This window comes from Chamaea fasciata, unplaced genomic scaffold (assembly GCF_029207755.1).
Source record: "Chamaea fasciata isolate MVZ Bird 193981 ecotype frontalis unplaced genomic scaffold, bChaFas1.0.hap1 SCAF_42, whole genome shotgun sequence".
In the NCBI taxonomy this organism is placed as follows: Eukaryota; Metazoa; Chordata; class Aves; order Passeriformes; family Sylviidae; genus Chamaea; species Chamaea fasciata.
Genome location: NW_027094127.1, coordinates 1,427,273 through 1,441,867, shown reverse-complemented (window position 1 = coordinate 1,441,867; position 14,595 = coordinate 1,427,273).

Here is a 14,595-nt window from a genome sequence, read left to right as displayed (position 1 = left end):
TTTATATTCTTGATTTTAACTACAGAGGAAGGGGAGGAAGAGTGTGTGCAGTCTGCTCTGCTAGATATGATTGCAGGACCTTGCTCATCAAACCATCTGTTTACCATGACAGCAAAAGCTGCTGTGCATAGTTAGACAAAGGGGCCAGTGGGGTTCAGCAGAGGCCAGTTAGGAACGGAGTCAAAGCAAGGCAAGCAGATAGTAAGATTTTGCTTCACAGAATCATTGGACAGTCTGAGTTGGAAGACACCCTAAAGATCTCCCCGTGTGACCCGCATGCCATGGGCAGGGACCCTTTCCACTAGACCGGATTCCCTAAAGCCTCATGCAAGTTGGCCTTGAACACTTCCAGGATGGGGCATCCACAGCTTTTCTGAGCAACCTGTGCCGGTGCTTCACCACCTTCACAGAGAGGAATTTCTTTCAAACATCTAATAATGCCCTGGCCTCTTTCAGTTTGAAAACATTCTTCCTTATCCTATCACTCCATGCCCTCATCAAAAGGCCCTCTCCAGTTCTCTTATAGCACTCTTAGTTGCTGGAAGGTACTCTGAGATCTCTCCAGAGCCTTCTCTTCTCCATTCGGAACAACGCCTGTCAACCGTTTCTCACAGGAGAGCTGCACCAGGCCCTATGACCTGCTCTGGACGTGATTCAGCAAGGTGATGTCCTTCTTATTCTGAAGGGCCCAGAAATGGACCCAGTGGGGTTTCATGCGAGGGTAGTAGAAGGACAGAATGCCTTCCCTCAACCTGCTTTGGTCCCATTTCTTTGGCTGCCGCCAAGGACAGAGGCTTTCTAATCTGGGAGCTCACATGTTGGGCTTCTCATCCACCAACACTCCTAAGTCCTTCTTCTTGGGCTGCTCTTAATCTAGTCTCCTCACAGCCTGTAATTTGTGCTTGGGATTGCCTTGGCTCAAGTGCCTGACTTTGTACTTGGCTTAGTAGAACTTCAGAAGGTTTTTTCATAAACCTTCTAGAAATATAATAGCTTCAGACAATGCAGTCTGCAATGTCACTGAAAGAATATTAGGAAGGAAGATACACAGATGCACAGGTGCAGGCATGCCTCTTAACCTGTGAAAACATGAGCTTTGTCTCTTTGGACAAGTAGGTAAGAAAGAAATTTGAAACTAGTCTCATCTCATGTCTCTCTTTCCCACTGTCGACTCCATCTGCATGGCCAAATTGTCTTTTTTGTTTCTTTTCTCACTTGAGATGCATCAGTTCAACAGCCAATGAAGAAGAATAGATGTAAAAAACCACCTTAATTTTAGAAAATGGGTAAACCATCCTCCTTTAATTTTCATTGATGAGGATTTTCTTAAGAACATCTCCTTGGATGCCACTCTGACTCTGAGGTGAGGTTTGGTTTGCCATACACATCCATTCCTCATTAAAAATCCAGTACTTGCCATCTGTCTGAGTCTTCCCTACTGGCAGAGGCAGTAAAAATAGACAACGTGAAAGGCAGAAGGGGACGCTAAAATAAGCAATGGGAAGAATGCTCTCCATCTTTTCTTGGTGGTCTGGATAGATAATAGGCAGCATTTTGTGCCTCCAAAAAAGCATGGTAGGAAGGGGAAAAGATATTCTGAAAGAGTATCAAAGGCAAAATGTGCAGAGGAAAGGCCTAGGAGGATCCAGGAGGATAAGAGGAGAGAGTTGGTTTGGGTTTAAAAGGTACAAGAGGTTCCTTGAAGGAACAAGTCAAGTGTGAGAAGATTCCTAAAGGATCTGAAAATTCCATTGCATTTCTCACATCAATTTTTAATTCTTTAGCTGATTTCCACTTTTGCTGAATTAACTTCTTTCTAATCAGACTTGCCCTGAAATAATATGCCCTTGATCTTTGCTAATATTTGTAATGGAATCAAAATCCCCAAGGATAAAGACATTAGGATTCAGAGGCAAATCTATCTTCATTTTTGTATCTACTTTTCCATTACTTTTCTTTCGAATTAATGCTCTTCCTAGCCTGGATTCACCCTTGAAAGTCCACAAGGACAACTACAGAACACTCCTCCACCCTCTCCCGCATTCCTGACCCTGGAGGCAACAAATTCCTCTTCAGAGAGACAAGTTCTGGTGCAGAGTCCCATTAAGCCTGTTCCTGAAGTTTCAGATAGAAATTGAAGTAGTAATTCTTTCTTCTATACAGACAGATGAAAAAAGCTTGTCTGTGTTTCCACTGTGAATTTTTAAAAATTTTTTTCCTGTCTTCAGGCCTAAAGAGCTGGACTGACACTTTGGCACAGTGGCCCCCTATTGTCCTGCTCTGGGGACTGCTAAGTCTTAACTCTCCAAAAAAATTATACTTTCATCCACTAAAGCAGCTCCAGTTCCTATGTGTAAAATGAAATCAAGGTTCAAAATTCTGTTGATGTCTTTCATTACAATTTGTTTCCACTAATCTTTTAATTCAAAGTCTCCAGTTATTCTCAATCTCACTACTTCTGGTAGCATAGGGCTGGAAACACCTAATCAAACGGTGGGGGCATTTATTGGTATAGTGATGAGAGAAGGGATGGGTCACAGGAAACTGGAAATGTACAGCTATTCTGTAAGGGGAAATTGTTCGTAATGTCTTTAACTTTGGGCTGAAAACAAAAGAAGGCACAAAAGAAAGCACAACATCCAGAAGTTGTCTATGGGACAATCCTGAAAGGTCTTTTAGCTTAAATTGTTTCTACATTAGTTCTGAAACATGTGTCTCATAAGGGGAACTCAAAGTTCTCACAAAAGCTTAGGATGGGTCATCTTTCCATGTCTTGCCATCTCAGAGGATGGGGGAGATGGCAACACACCTTCATTTCCCATCTGTGGGTAACCATTCTTTCCTGCTCAGCTGTCAAAGGAAGGGTAGCAGGAGACGGGAGGTTTCATGTTCAGGGTGTGAACTGCTCTTGCACCTGCTGGTGCCCAAGACAGTGCTGAAACAAACTCAGTGGGAAAAGGGAAAAATGCAACAGAGGAACAGGCATGAAAATAGGACTCTCACGTTTTTGGGGGCATGAGTCCCAATATATCACAGCAATTTCCTAGACAACTGCACACCTTCCAACAGAAAGAGAGGGTGCCCTTTACTGAGGTGCTTTTCATGAAGCGTTTTTCTGAGGCCATGGAAGACCTGGCAATAGCTCACTGTAGATCTTCCCACTGAATTAATTAATGAGCAGGCATTTGGATAAACATGGCCAAAACATCCAAGGGCTGTTAATCTCCACGTGCAAAATTGTCTATTTCAACAGTGTGGTAAAAGCAACTTTTAGCCTGCTCCTGCAGCCAGGTCACATGAAATGCTCTTGATCAGTGCATCAGCCCATCCATTGAAGTGATGACCAGCAGAAAGATGGACAAGCTCACAGGGCAGCGTTTCTGGAGCTCAGCCTCCTTTTCCTACCCCAATTCAGTTTCTCTCATCTTGAGAGTAAGAAAGCACATGCAGGGGCTTGACACACAGGCAGCAACTGACAGGCAGCATAAAAGGACACAGTCTCAAGCTGTGCCAAGGGAAATATAGGCTGGATATTATAATAAAGCTTTTTACACAAAGGGTGATAAAGTATTGGTATGGTCTGCTCAGGATGGTGGAGTCACCATCCCTGGATGTGTTTAAAGAAAGACTGGGTGAGGCACTTGGTGCCTTGCTTTAGTTGAGGTGTTAAGGCTGGGTTGGACTCAATGATCTCGAAGATCTCTTCTGACCTAGGGATTCTGCGATTCTGTGACTTATCACTTTGCCCTGTGGAAAATGAAATCCAAGGTTCAACATAATTTGCACCCACACACCTCAGTCACAAGGTCCAGGGCAAGGCTGCTTCGTATACGGTGAGTGTATGTGTGTATGTGTGCTGCACTGAGTCTGACAGGTAATATCAAGGCCAGTAGAGGAAGGCCACTTGTTGCTTCTATCATTGCTGAGGCGATTGTCATTAATCCTCTGTGCTTTCATGTATATAGGGGCTGTGTTCACTGGGGATTCACTTTCATAAATAGCACTTAACATGTATGCAGGCTTCTGTCATTCCCTCCTGTCCACGTCCTGCTTTTTTCTCCTATTTTTCAGGCACCCCCTGAAGAGTCCCAGGAGCTTTCATAGGGGGCTGCACAGCAGGGAAGAAAAGGTGATGTGCTATTTTTCTGAGGCAGCTTTTCTGTGCCCAGGACATTCCTGTAAATGACAGGAGTATTAAGACTCTAACAAAACTCAGATAAAGGGAAAAGATGAAGGGACAAAAGGAATGAAACTTCCATTAAGCATAATGTAAGCAGTCTCTTCATGATAGCTGAGGTTAATCAGGCTGACAAGTAAACAATTCTCTTTTCACTTTAACAAAAGCATTCCATCTGTGTGCAATGCAGTGGAGCCACAAAAGTGTCATGTTTAAATTAACTAAAGCAGGAAAGAAAGCTCTTGACCAGTTCAGTGAGGAAAATCAGTGAGTTTGCTTTTCCAGTTAGCATGGTGAGAAGTGCCCCTTCTCCCTTCTGTTACTCCAATGAAAAATGCTTTCTTTCTCCAGACTATTGCCCTTAAGTGCTCTTGCACTAATTCAAGTGAAAAGTTTTACATTCCATCAGTTCAGAATCTTGCCATGGGAAACATGGCCAGCTCTTCTGTCATGATTCCTTTTATTTCTGCTTGGCTGATTTTGGGATTTAAAACAGCTCTCACTTTCAATGGCTGCTCAAAGATTTTCTCCTGTACTCATCGAGTCTTCAGACAGAGGGTTCAGGTGATTCTTCTGTCATCTCTGGTGATGAGAAATTCTTAGATGAGAGAAGGAATCCAGATTCGGGTCTGCCTGCAGCCCTTCTGGAAGACAGCAACTCAATGACCGCAGTTCTTGCAGTTTGTGAGGAGACATTAATATCTAATCGGACAATTGGTCATGAGCAGAAGTTCTTGCAGTGAATGTTGAGGCATTTCATGTCCTCCCAGGCCAGACCAACACAGTATTTTGGAGGCCAAATCCACGCTTAGAGCCTTCTTATGCATTGGTTAGGCACTTTGGCACTGTAAGAGGGAAATACAATGTTTTTATGGAGCTGGGGAAGGGGAGAAGGAAAGCAGGAGTAAATTGCCCAGTGACTGCTAATAACTTGAGGTTAGAGCCTCTCCTAGATTTATGCAGAACAGTTACAATGTAAGGAGTGGAAAGAAGGCAAATATTAATTCCTCCCTGTAAATTTAAAAGCTAGGCTGAAGAGAGCTGGATTGACAATTCTTCGGTATTTCTGCTTTCTCTGCAGATCTTGCAGAGCCTTGGCTTCATGCTCATTTTCTGTACTAAAACAAATGACAGTACATCAGAGGAAAATCCCTCACATTTTAGCAAAGTACTCAGTGGTACATGAACTTAGGACAGTGGTTAAATACTGCCATGGAACTGGATGCTTCCTTCACAAGCAATTTTACACTCTAAAATCAGCAACAAGCGATCTCTGGGTTCAACGGACCTGAATTTTAGAGGCTGAATATCCAAGATATATGCCACCTTGTCTGAAGCTTTGATCTTGTGTTAGAAAGAAAAATAACATTATTATCATGCTGTTCAGCCCAGCTGACAGAGGATTTTGTATTTCAAGAATGCTTTTAAGATGCCTAAATTGAGAACAGAAGGATGTTCTATTCCTCGCTAAATGGAATGAGAGTTGTAGTTTGATCAACATGGTGTTGCCGCTGAAAATAAAGCACCTAAAACACAACAAAGCTAATATGTGATGAAAGAAGATGAGCGTTGAGTGATTGGCCAAACCTCTACCTGACACAGATAACATAATCACGTTTCTTCATTATAACATTGACACTTGCAGGGATGTGTGGGTCTGTCAGTTCCCAATTCAAAGTAATGCAGCATTGTCAAGCATCAGTGCTCAAAAAAAGTGCTCTGCCATTTATTCCCCTCTCACAGGCAAGATGTTAAGTCACCACATTATTTCTATATAGATATATTTGTGGATATAGATGGAATAAATGCACACATATTCAAATTTAGAGATACACATGTGTAAACATGTATTTGTACATACATGTGCAGATGTTGGGGGTTAGGTTTGTTCCTTCTTTCTCTAAAGAATTTTTTCTCCAGAAGTTACCAAGGAGACCAAGTGTTGGAGTTGGAGAGTCCTTAACTGAAACAAAGAGGTGGACAAAGTTGGAAGAGGGAGATAAGGCAGGTAAAAGACAGAGCTTGAGGCAGCTGCGGGCTGTTCTTTTTCCGGCGTTCGGCGTTCGGGGAGGGAGAGAAGGGCTATTGCTGGCTGGAAGAGTTTCACTGTGGCCAAAGGGATCCAGTCCTGGAAATCGACTATCACCGGTTCGGCCTGAATCCGGAGTTTTCTCTGCCACCCACGGGAGCTGGGCCGGCTTTGCCTCGCCTTCAGCTCCTTCGGCGCTGCTCGTCTTGCTGCAGTGTGACCCTGCACCCCCTGCCCTGCTGGGACATCCTGCCCCTGCCTGCCGGGACACCCTGCCATCCCAGCTACCAGCCCGGGACTTTTCCACTCTTTCAGCTTGGTGCTCTGAGGATCCTGCAGGAACACCGAAACCAAACTGCCCTGGGTTTTGTGAAACAATGCCCTCAAGGTTCTTAGTACTGTTTTTGTTTGTTACTAATGCTGTAGTTGTTTGGTAGGGGTTTTTTGTGTTTGTTTGCTTTGTAATACATTCTAGTAAAGAACTGCTATTCCTATTTCCCAAATCTTTGCCTAAGAGTCTCTGATTGTAAATTTATAATTGAAAAAGAAGAAAAAAGGGGTGGAGGGTGTAGTTTACACTCTCCATTCCAAAGGAAACTCCAGTTGTTTTCTTTTTATTACCTGGCAGATACCTGTCTCCCCAAACCAAGACAGCAGATATATATAAATACATTAAAGGAACTCCTCATTTCTCCACCTCATTTGTAATCTATCTTTATGTACCTGCTTCTCAAGTGCGGGACTATTTTTGTTCAGTCTCTAGGCCAAGCAAAATGCCTTTTTTTAATTTGGGGGTTCTTAGATTGTGTTGATTTGTTGGGAGGGTTTTTTGCTGTTATTTTTTATTATTAACACAGCTGGAAAAACTGCTCCTGTCACCACATCATGTTTACAAGGACTTGAGGGCTAAAAATAGAAGTTTAATGCTATGTTGACTTAGTCAATTATCTGGTTTGGATAAAAAATCCCTGCAGACTGTTCAGAGGAATGGGAAATAATTCCATTACCTTTCCCAATTATTTCCATGACTGTGCAATAAATTAGAAGAAATCAAACTCTTTTATTCTAGAAATCCCAGCAAGGGATGTTTCAGCAGGTAGATGTCCTGTAAAAACATTCACTGCCCAGACACAATCAAGGTGAGCTGTTACAAGACAGGTATAGTTTTTGCTACAAACACCGAGAGCAAAGGCTTGGACCAAGACTGCTGCTGGGATGAGGCAGGTCTCTGTTTAGCTGTGGTCTCACCATGTCCACAGGTCACATGCAAATATTTAATCTTACCTATAAAAATGTAGATAATATTCCTGTCAATGTGGCATTTTAGAAGGGGCGTGTAAACGAAAGATGTGTGGATTCTTTTTTTTCTAGTAGACAGGTGCACAAGTTAGAATAAATTGGCTGCCAGCCCAAATCACTGGAGTGGTCTCTGGAGTTCATGCGAGTCTCATCTGATGGTGTTGCTGGTGCATCTTAAGGTGAAGGTTATGCCAAGTGGAAAGTTTTTCCTAGGATGTCCTGAAATGGGTTCTTGGTCTTACACCAGAGAATTTCTAAAGTACAAATGAGTGTAATCTCTTAGAGTGACCACAAATTTGGCAAGTATATCTGCTCATTAAAGTTTTATTTTTAGCAAATCCAAACCTGGAACTTGCTTGCAGACAACACACATATGCGCTAGCATCTGTTTTAACTTTGGTTTTAATGTCTGGTGTAATTATTTTAAAAAGTGAAATATGAAGGGAAATGAGATGGTGCTTCCTTTAATGTTCCTTTTAAAAGATAAGGATGTTTCATTCTTTTTCACTTAGTACTGGCAGAAAAATCTTGATTGAAATTAAGTTCCAACAAAACCAAGGAAAATATTAAATCTTTGAATGAATATTTTATCCTAACTTAAACAAGGTCTACCTTCTTTGCACAGGACAGACAAAGAGAACCAGAGGTTCTTTTTCCCTCCAAAAAAAAACCAAAATCATTTCCTATACACTGAAATTATTACTTCAAGTTAAAACAAAATAGGCACGTTCATCTTTTAAGCATTAAAAGGGTGATTAAGGAAGTATCTGAAGCTTTAAATTGGTTTTATCTGCATCCCAAAATGTTCCTCGTTTCATAAAAATGTAGTCACTTGTTAGGAGCTTTAGAAGCTGTTGCAAAAAAAAATCAAGGTAGGTAGAACAAACCATTTTACAGAAATTTGGTAAACCTGAATTTCACTTCCCAACAAGTAAAGAATCAGACAAGGTAAAAAAAAAATGATCGTGGTCTGAGTCAAGATAGAGCAGTTTGGACAGGCCAAATTCTCTGATCCATGGCAGAGAGTCCATTTTAAGATTTATTGATATCTTCCCACTAGAAGTTACCAGGAGATAAATGGCTGGTAGTGAGACCCTATTCAACAGCAGTAGGGAAACCGTGACTCCCTTACCAGTGTGGGTGCAAGGTCTTGTGGACATGAGATTTACCAAAGCAATACACTAATGAAATGTACTTTTCATGGGGCATTCTCTTAAGAAACATTGCCGGTGGGAACAAAAGGAACATGTCTTTGTTCCTTGAAGGCCATGTCCCTAAGAATTGGGGCCCATCTGCCTCCTTTCTACCTGACCCTGAAATACATCTCAGAGGGTGCAGAAGTTAATGCAGATCCTGCCTACCATGGACTTTCTCACAATTAGTAGAAAGTGCTGTACTGTAATTAAGGGGTGAAGTGGGGCATGATGAATATATGGAAAGGAAGACCCTTAATAACTGATAGAGCCTTGAAAAGAAATTTCTAATTCGTATGCATTTGATGTGTAATGTACCACTTTTAAGACTTTGCCTGGAAGAAACTTCTATGGTTGGTCTTTGAAGGAGTGGTGAGATTAGCATTTACAACGGGGGCAATTTCCTGTCTTCTTGGCTCTGTTCAATGAAGGAAATAACTTCCAAGACGGAAGCAGTAGTCAGCCCATCAATCATCCTCACAGCTGGAAACAGGGTCCCAAATGCTGAGATGAGTTAATCTGTCACTTAATAAATACATAGTGGCAGCGTATGGTGCTGACACACTCCACACTGTGGCAAAGGACAGAACTGTTTACACAGGCATGCTGCTTTCTCAGGTACCTCCCCACTGGCAGACCCTTTTGTTTGGGAGGATCAATTTACTTTGCACAGTAATTTGACTGAACTGATCAGTTCAGAGAACCTAAGTGTTGGCTAATCCTAGGTAATCCTGTTCTACCCAGATGGAAGGAACAAAGGGTGCTGGCAGCAGGCCAGTTTTTTCTCCATTCTGGAGGATGCTGTCTCTGGGCATGATGAACTTGAATTAAAGCTGATGGTAGGCAGATGTGTAGCCTGTACCCAATGGGTGTCAGAGATAACAGGAGGAAGCTAATTTATATGTCCCAGACTGGCTGCTGTCCTTAATAGTCCCTCTGCCAGTTGTCCTGACTGGGAGAGGAACACAAACAAAAGTCAGGATTACTAGCTCCAAGAGTGACTGCACTTCTTTACAAACCAAATGAGGAATGATAGGCTGGTAAGCAAAAAATAGTAACCCCTCCCTTCAACATGTTTAAAACCACATGAGCAGGACAATTTAGTACAAGTCATGAACATGACATTTTTTCTGAATCATATAAGGACACACCCAGACTGTGCTAGGCACTGCAGAATATGTAACTTTCTAGTTTTAACTATTAAATTCCTCAATTTTACACTTATGTTTGAAGCCACTAATTCTAAATACTTTGGTTACATTTCAACTGGAGTAATAAAACTCAAAGCAGTCTGTAAATATTCAAAGTATTCATTTGAATATTTTCTTTTGAATCAAGCTTCTTTTCTATAGCCAGCACCTTTCTGATTAGTCTTCAACAGAGGTGGTAGCTTATTCTTTCACTTTAAAAACAGAATAAAATAAAATAAAAAAAATAAAATAAAATAAAATAAAATAAAATAAAATAAAATAAAATAAAATAAAATAAAATAAAATAAAATAAAATAAAATAAAATAAAATAAAATAAAATAAAATAAAATAAAATAAAGTAATCTTTTTTTTTTAAAAACCAGCACAATAAACAAATTTCCAAATATCAAAATACATGTTTGGAATTTGTAATGCAGCATGAAACAGTTTCCCAAAATTGGGATTATAGCACTGAGAAATACAATCACACATTTTTAGGGAGTTTCCCCACCTTGTCTTCACAGCATCTTTTTAATACATGGTGCAGGGACTTTTCTTAACTTTTAGCTTGCTGTTCCTTTCAGTTTCCTAACTTTTACCTTGTATTACTTCCATCCCTTTGAAATTGGTGGACTGAAATTGATGGATAAATATGACCTAGAATTTAGAAATAGCCCCCCACTCTGAGGTAGATCTCATGAACTGAAAGAGATGCATAATAGACAATTGGTTGGTGACTGTAAATGGTTTTGAGCTATTATGTTTATTTTATGGTCCACTGTTTTTGGATATTCATCTCAGTAGGCAGAACTGATCATTGTGACAGACAAAAAACTGTGAAATGTCCCTTTTCCTCCCCTCTTTCCTCTTCCATGTCCTCCAAACTTGTTCATTCATTTCAACAAAGATGTGCTGGAAGGAAGCTTTGACTGTCAGGAGAATTTTGCCAGAATTCTCCCCAACTTCTAGGAAAGCTTGTCTTGTCCCTTTTCAGCAGTGAAAACTAGAGTTTAGAAAACTACCGCTCAGCAATCTTTTAGGATAAATTAGAAAGGATCAGTGGCAAATACCTTCAAAATCAAGGGATGCAGCTTCCACATCATTCCATAAAAGAAAGATGTGATTTATTCAAGAGCAGACAAAGGCAGAGCGGATGACCTTAGTTCACTCAGTGAAAGGGCAGCTCTTCACATGTACTTTTTCAGAAGGTAGTTCTATGTGGAAAGTACATGTAAGAGAGTGTAAATAGTGGAATGTATGTTCCTTATTTTCCTCTTGAAAGAAAAGAACTTCAGAAGAACAAAAATTCAACTAAATTTATTTCTTGCATAGAAGTAGAAGAAAAAAATTTTCCTGCATATTAGTCCTTGTGTTTTTTAATCCCATAGTATATTAGTTCATACAGAGTGCAATATTAACTACAATAGAAAATTCCTATTGGAGGGTATGACTTTATTTTAAATGAATGATGGAACTTTTGAGGAGGGAGATAAAAGGGAAGCCTTGTAGATATTAGATTTGGGCATGGATCTGTTTTCAAAATGATAGGCAAAAGTATATGTTAATGAAGATCTTTTCATTAGATCATTTCAAATTTCAGAAACAATCTGGTGACATACAAACCCTCAAAAACCTGTATTATTAACCACTAGCTGTTTGAGCAACAAAGTCACAGTTGAGTGTGCTGAAAATAGAATGCCCCACTAGCATGCTTATAATATGTACAGCACTATATACATGAAGTATGCAATATATAAAAGAATCAGTTATTTATACCAACTTTCATTTCAAAGTCTATATTTTGCAGCTGAGTTCTGCAAAGCTTTCAAAAGCTGTCTTCCAAATGGAAGTACATCTATATCTTCATATGGAAAGCAATAAAGGCATGTTTTCCTATGTAAAGAATGTGGAAACAGGTTTCATATTCTGGGTTGTCTGTTTTGACTAATTTTATTTTCCTTTCTTTACTACCTTTATATATGCAAAGCATAGAGAATTGGCAGAATATTTAGAGACAGCCTCATTGCTATTTGTGAACTCCCACTAGGCTTATCCTCTCCCTAAAAAATGCACAGAGAAGATTCCTGAGGTCACAAGTGCTGTCCAACAGAAAGGGGACAAATGGACACTCTAAGGAATCCTTGGCAATGGCAGCACTAAATTGTAGTTACAATTAAAACTTCATTTTATTCAGAGAATATATGGTTAGTAGAGCACAGAATTTATGTTTATGGCACTAGTTCCCTACAAACAGATAGAATATAGTACAACTTATAACATTACTGGGTTTCAAGCTGGGGAAGCATGTCACAGGCAGGTGCCACTCATGCAGATGAGGTCAGTGCTTTGAAGACACATCCCAGAGACTCCTAAAACCTCCTTGGCTGTAATCCAATCTTACCTGTGAGCCTCTGTAAGAGCTAGGCTGAGCAGATGTGAAGTACCATGGATGTCCTCTCCAAAGGAGTGTAAAGGACTTCTCTACATTTTTCATCCTTGAAAAAACAAAGAGAAACATCCTATGCATGGGATACTGTGACAGAACACCACCTAGTGAACGCAACTGGTTCAGTTTTACCTCCATTAGCTCTTCCCTCTCTTTCAGAAAAAGAAAATACAGTACATGAAAATACAGCAACCCTTCATCAAGGAGTATCTACTCCACATCCCCTGAGTTTCTGGCACACACAGCAGGACTTTGAGAAGGAGTTCCAATCCAGAATGTGCAATTGCACAGCTGAATTTGGGACAAGGCTAAACAATCAGAGGTTTCAGTTTCAAAAAAGCGGTTTCATCATTTTCTCAAGGCAGAGAGAATATTCAAATTGCCCTTCCCGATAGTTTCAGTAGTTTTTTGATTTATTAAGGTCCTTAGACAAAAATGAGATTCTAGAAAGCGCTTACCTTTGTGTCTCACCATCTTACAGTGTCCACAATACTGACAACAAAGGAGCAAGGAAAACAGAAAATTTTGATTGATTTACTAGCTATCTTTCAAGGTACCTGAATGCTCCTTTTCTGTTTTGCTTGACATACATGATCATTGAGCATAATATAAAGGCAAAACATTAACCTCTTTTGCCTTGTGCATGTCAAGAATCAAAGTTAATAGGACTAGAACCAACGCCAAATAGCTGTTCTGATACGTAAAAACATTATTGGTACAAAGAATTGACCAATATGAATATTTCTGGGTTTTATTTGCTGAATACAATCCTCCTCAAAGAAGAGATCTTCTTGGCAAGAATTCCCTTAATAAATAATCACACTTCTAGAGCTTGAAATTTTTGGCTTCAGTTGCAGGAGACATTTTTCCATTTTTGAGGGGGAAAAGTCACCCAGCCCCCATATTTTTTCAGTCAGCTATGTTTTCTCAGACTCCTAGTAAATCAGCCTTCCCGTGTTCATGTGGTTCTTACAGACAGTATCTCATTGTGTCCTGATTGCAGACAATTTATACTAATTTTTTCATAGATTCTGGAAAGAAACCTTTGTGTGACTGTGTAACAGGAGCAGTGGAAAAGGACTGGAATTTGCAGGAATTGTGAACAATTCTCTTCCAATTACACTCATGTAATTAAGAGTGTAATTTGAGGCACAGCTATTATGACCCAGAGCAGCAGGTTTGCTTTCTTACCTGCTTAGGTCATTTCCATCCCTCACTGTGTTTTGAAGGTTTATGTCAGAACACTGAGTGCACGCATAGACAACCATTATCACCATGCTACTTGAGGATATTTTGCTGCATCCCACAACCCCCAGGTACAAAATGATGATGCCCAGGTTGCTTCTGCAGACCCAGTTGCACTTTTGGAAGCATGTAATATTAAAACAGATCCCACTGTCCTGCTAGGCTGCACTGTCCAGCTTGCAGAGTACATAGCAACAAGTGGCCTGTTAAATGATGAAAAATCCTTTAGCTCCTGGCTTTAGATCTCTGGCCTCCCTGCCTGTACCCAGGGAGCAGTCTGGGGAGAAGTCTGGGAAAAGAAATTACATCAAAACCAGCTGTTACATTAAAGCTACTACCATTAAAGATGGACAACATGTTAACCAAAATAGGGTCTTTTTACAGTGTGGGCTTTTGCGATCACTGAGAGTCCTAAGCTGCTTCCTCTCCATGCACACCAGCCGCCCCCCCCACCCCCCCCACCCCTCCCCACCCCGGTCCCCGCTTTCCCACTTTATGGAAACAGCAGTAAATGTCCTTCTAAGATGTCCTATTGTCCCTTAAATTATGAGTAAATCGTGTTTTATTGAAATCTCTTCTTTCTTCTTTTAATTTACTATGTTTCTCAGCTCTGAGCATTATGTGTTCCCAGCTTCACAGCACAGAAGTGATTCAGCACATAAGTCCTGCTTTTCAGTTGCTCTGACTGACATTTAGAGTTTGCTTTTATTGTAATTATGAATGATAATAAAATCTCTGATTTTCTTCTGGAAATTTATACACAGGAACATAGGAAATAATGTCTACGTTTGCCTTGCTAGTTTCAGTGCTGGCACCTGAAATTATTTGAGGCACAAGTTAAAGTGGATTGTGCCCAACAGAGGATGTCAAATTTTACCATGGGAGGTTTCAAACACCCACTGTGCTGTTCATACACACCTGCATCCAAAATAGAGAAAACCAGCAAGCATCTCAGAATTGTAGAATTACTGACTCATTTATGTCGGACAAGACCTCTAACATCATACAGTCTGTG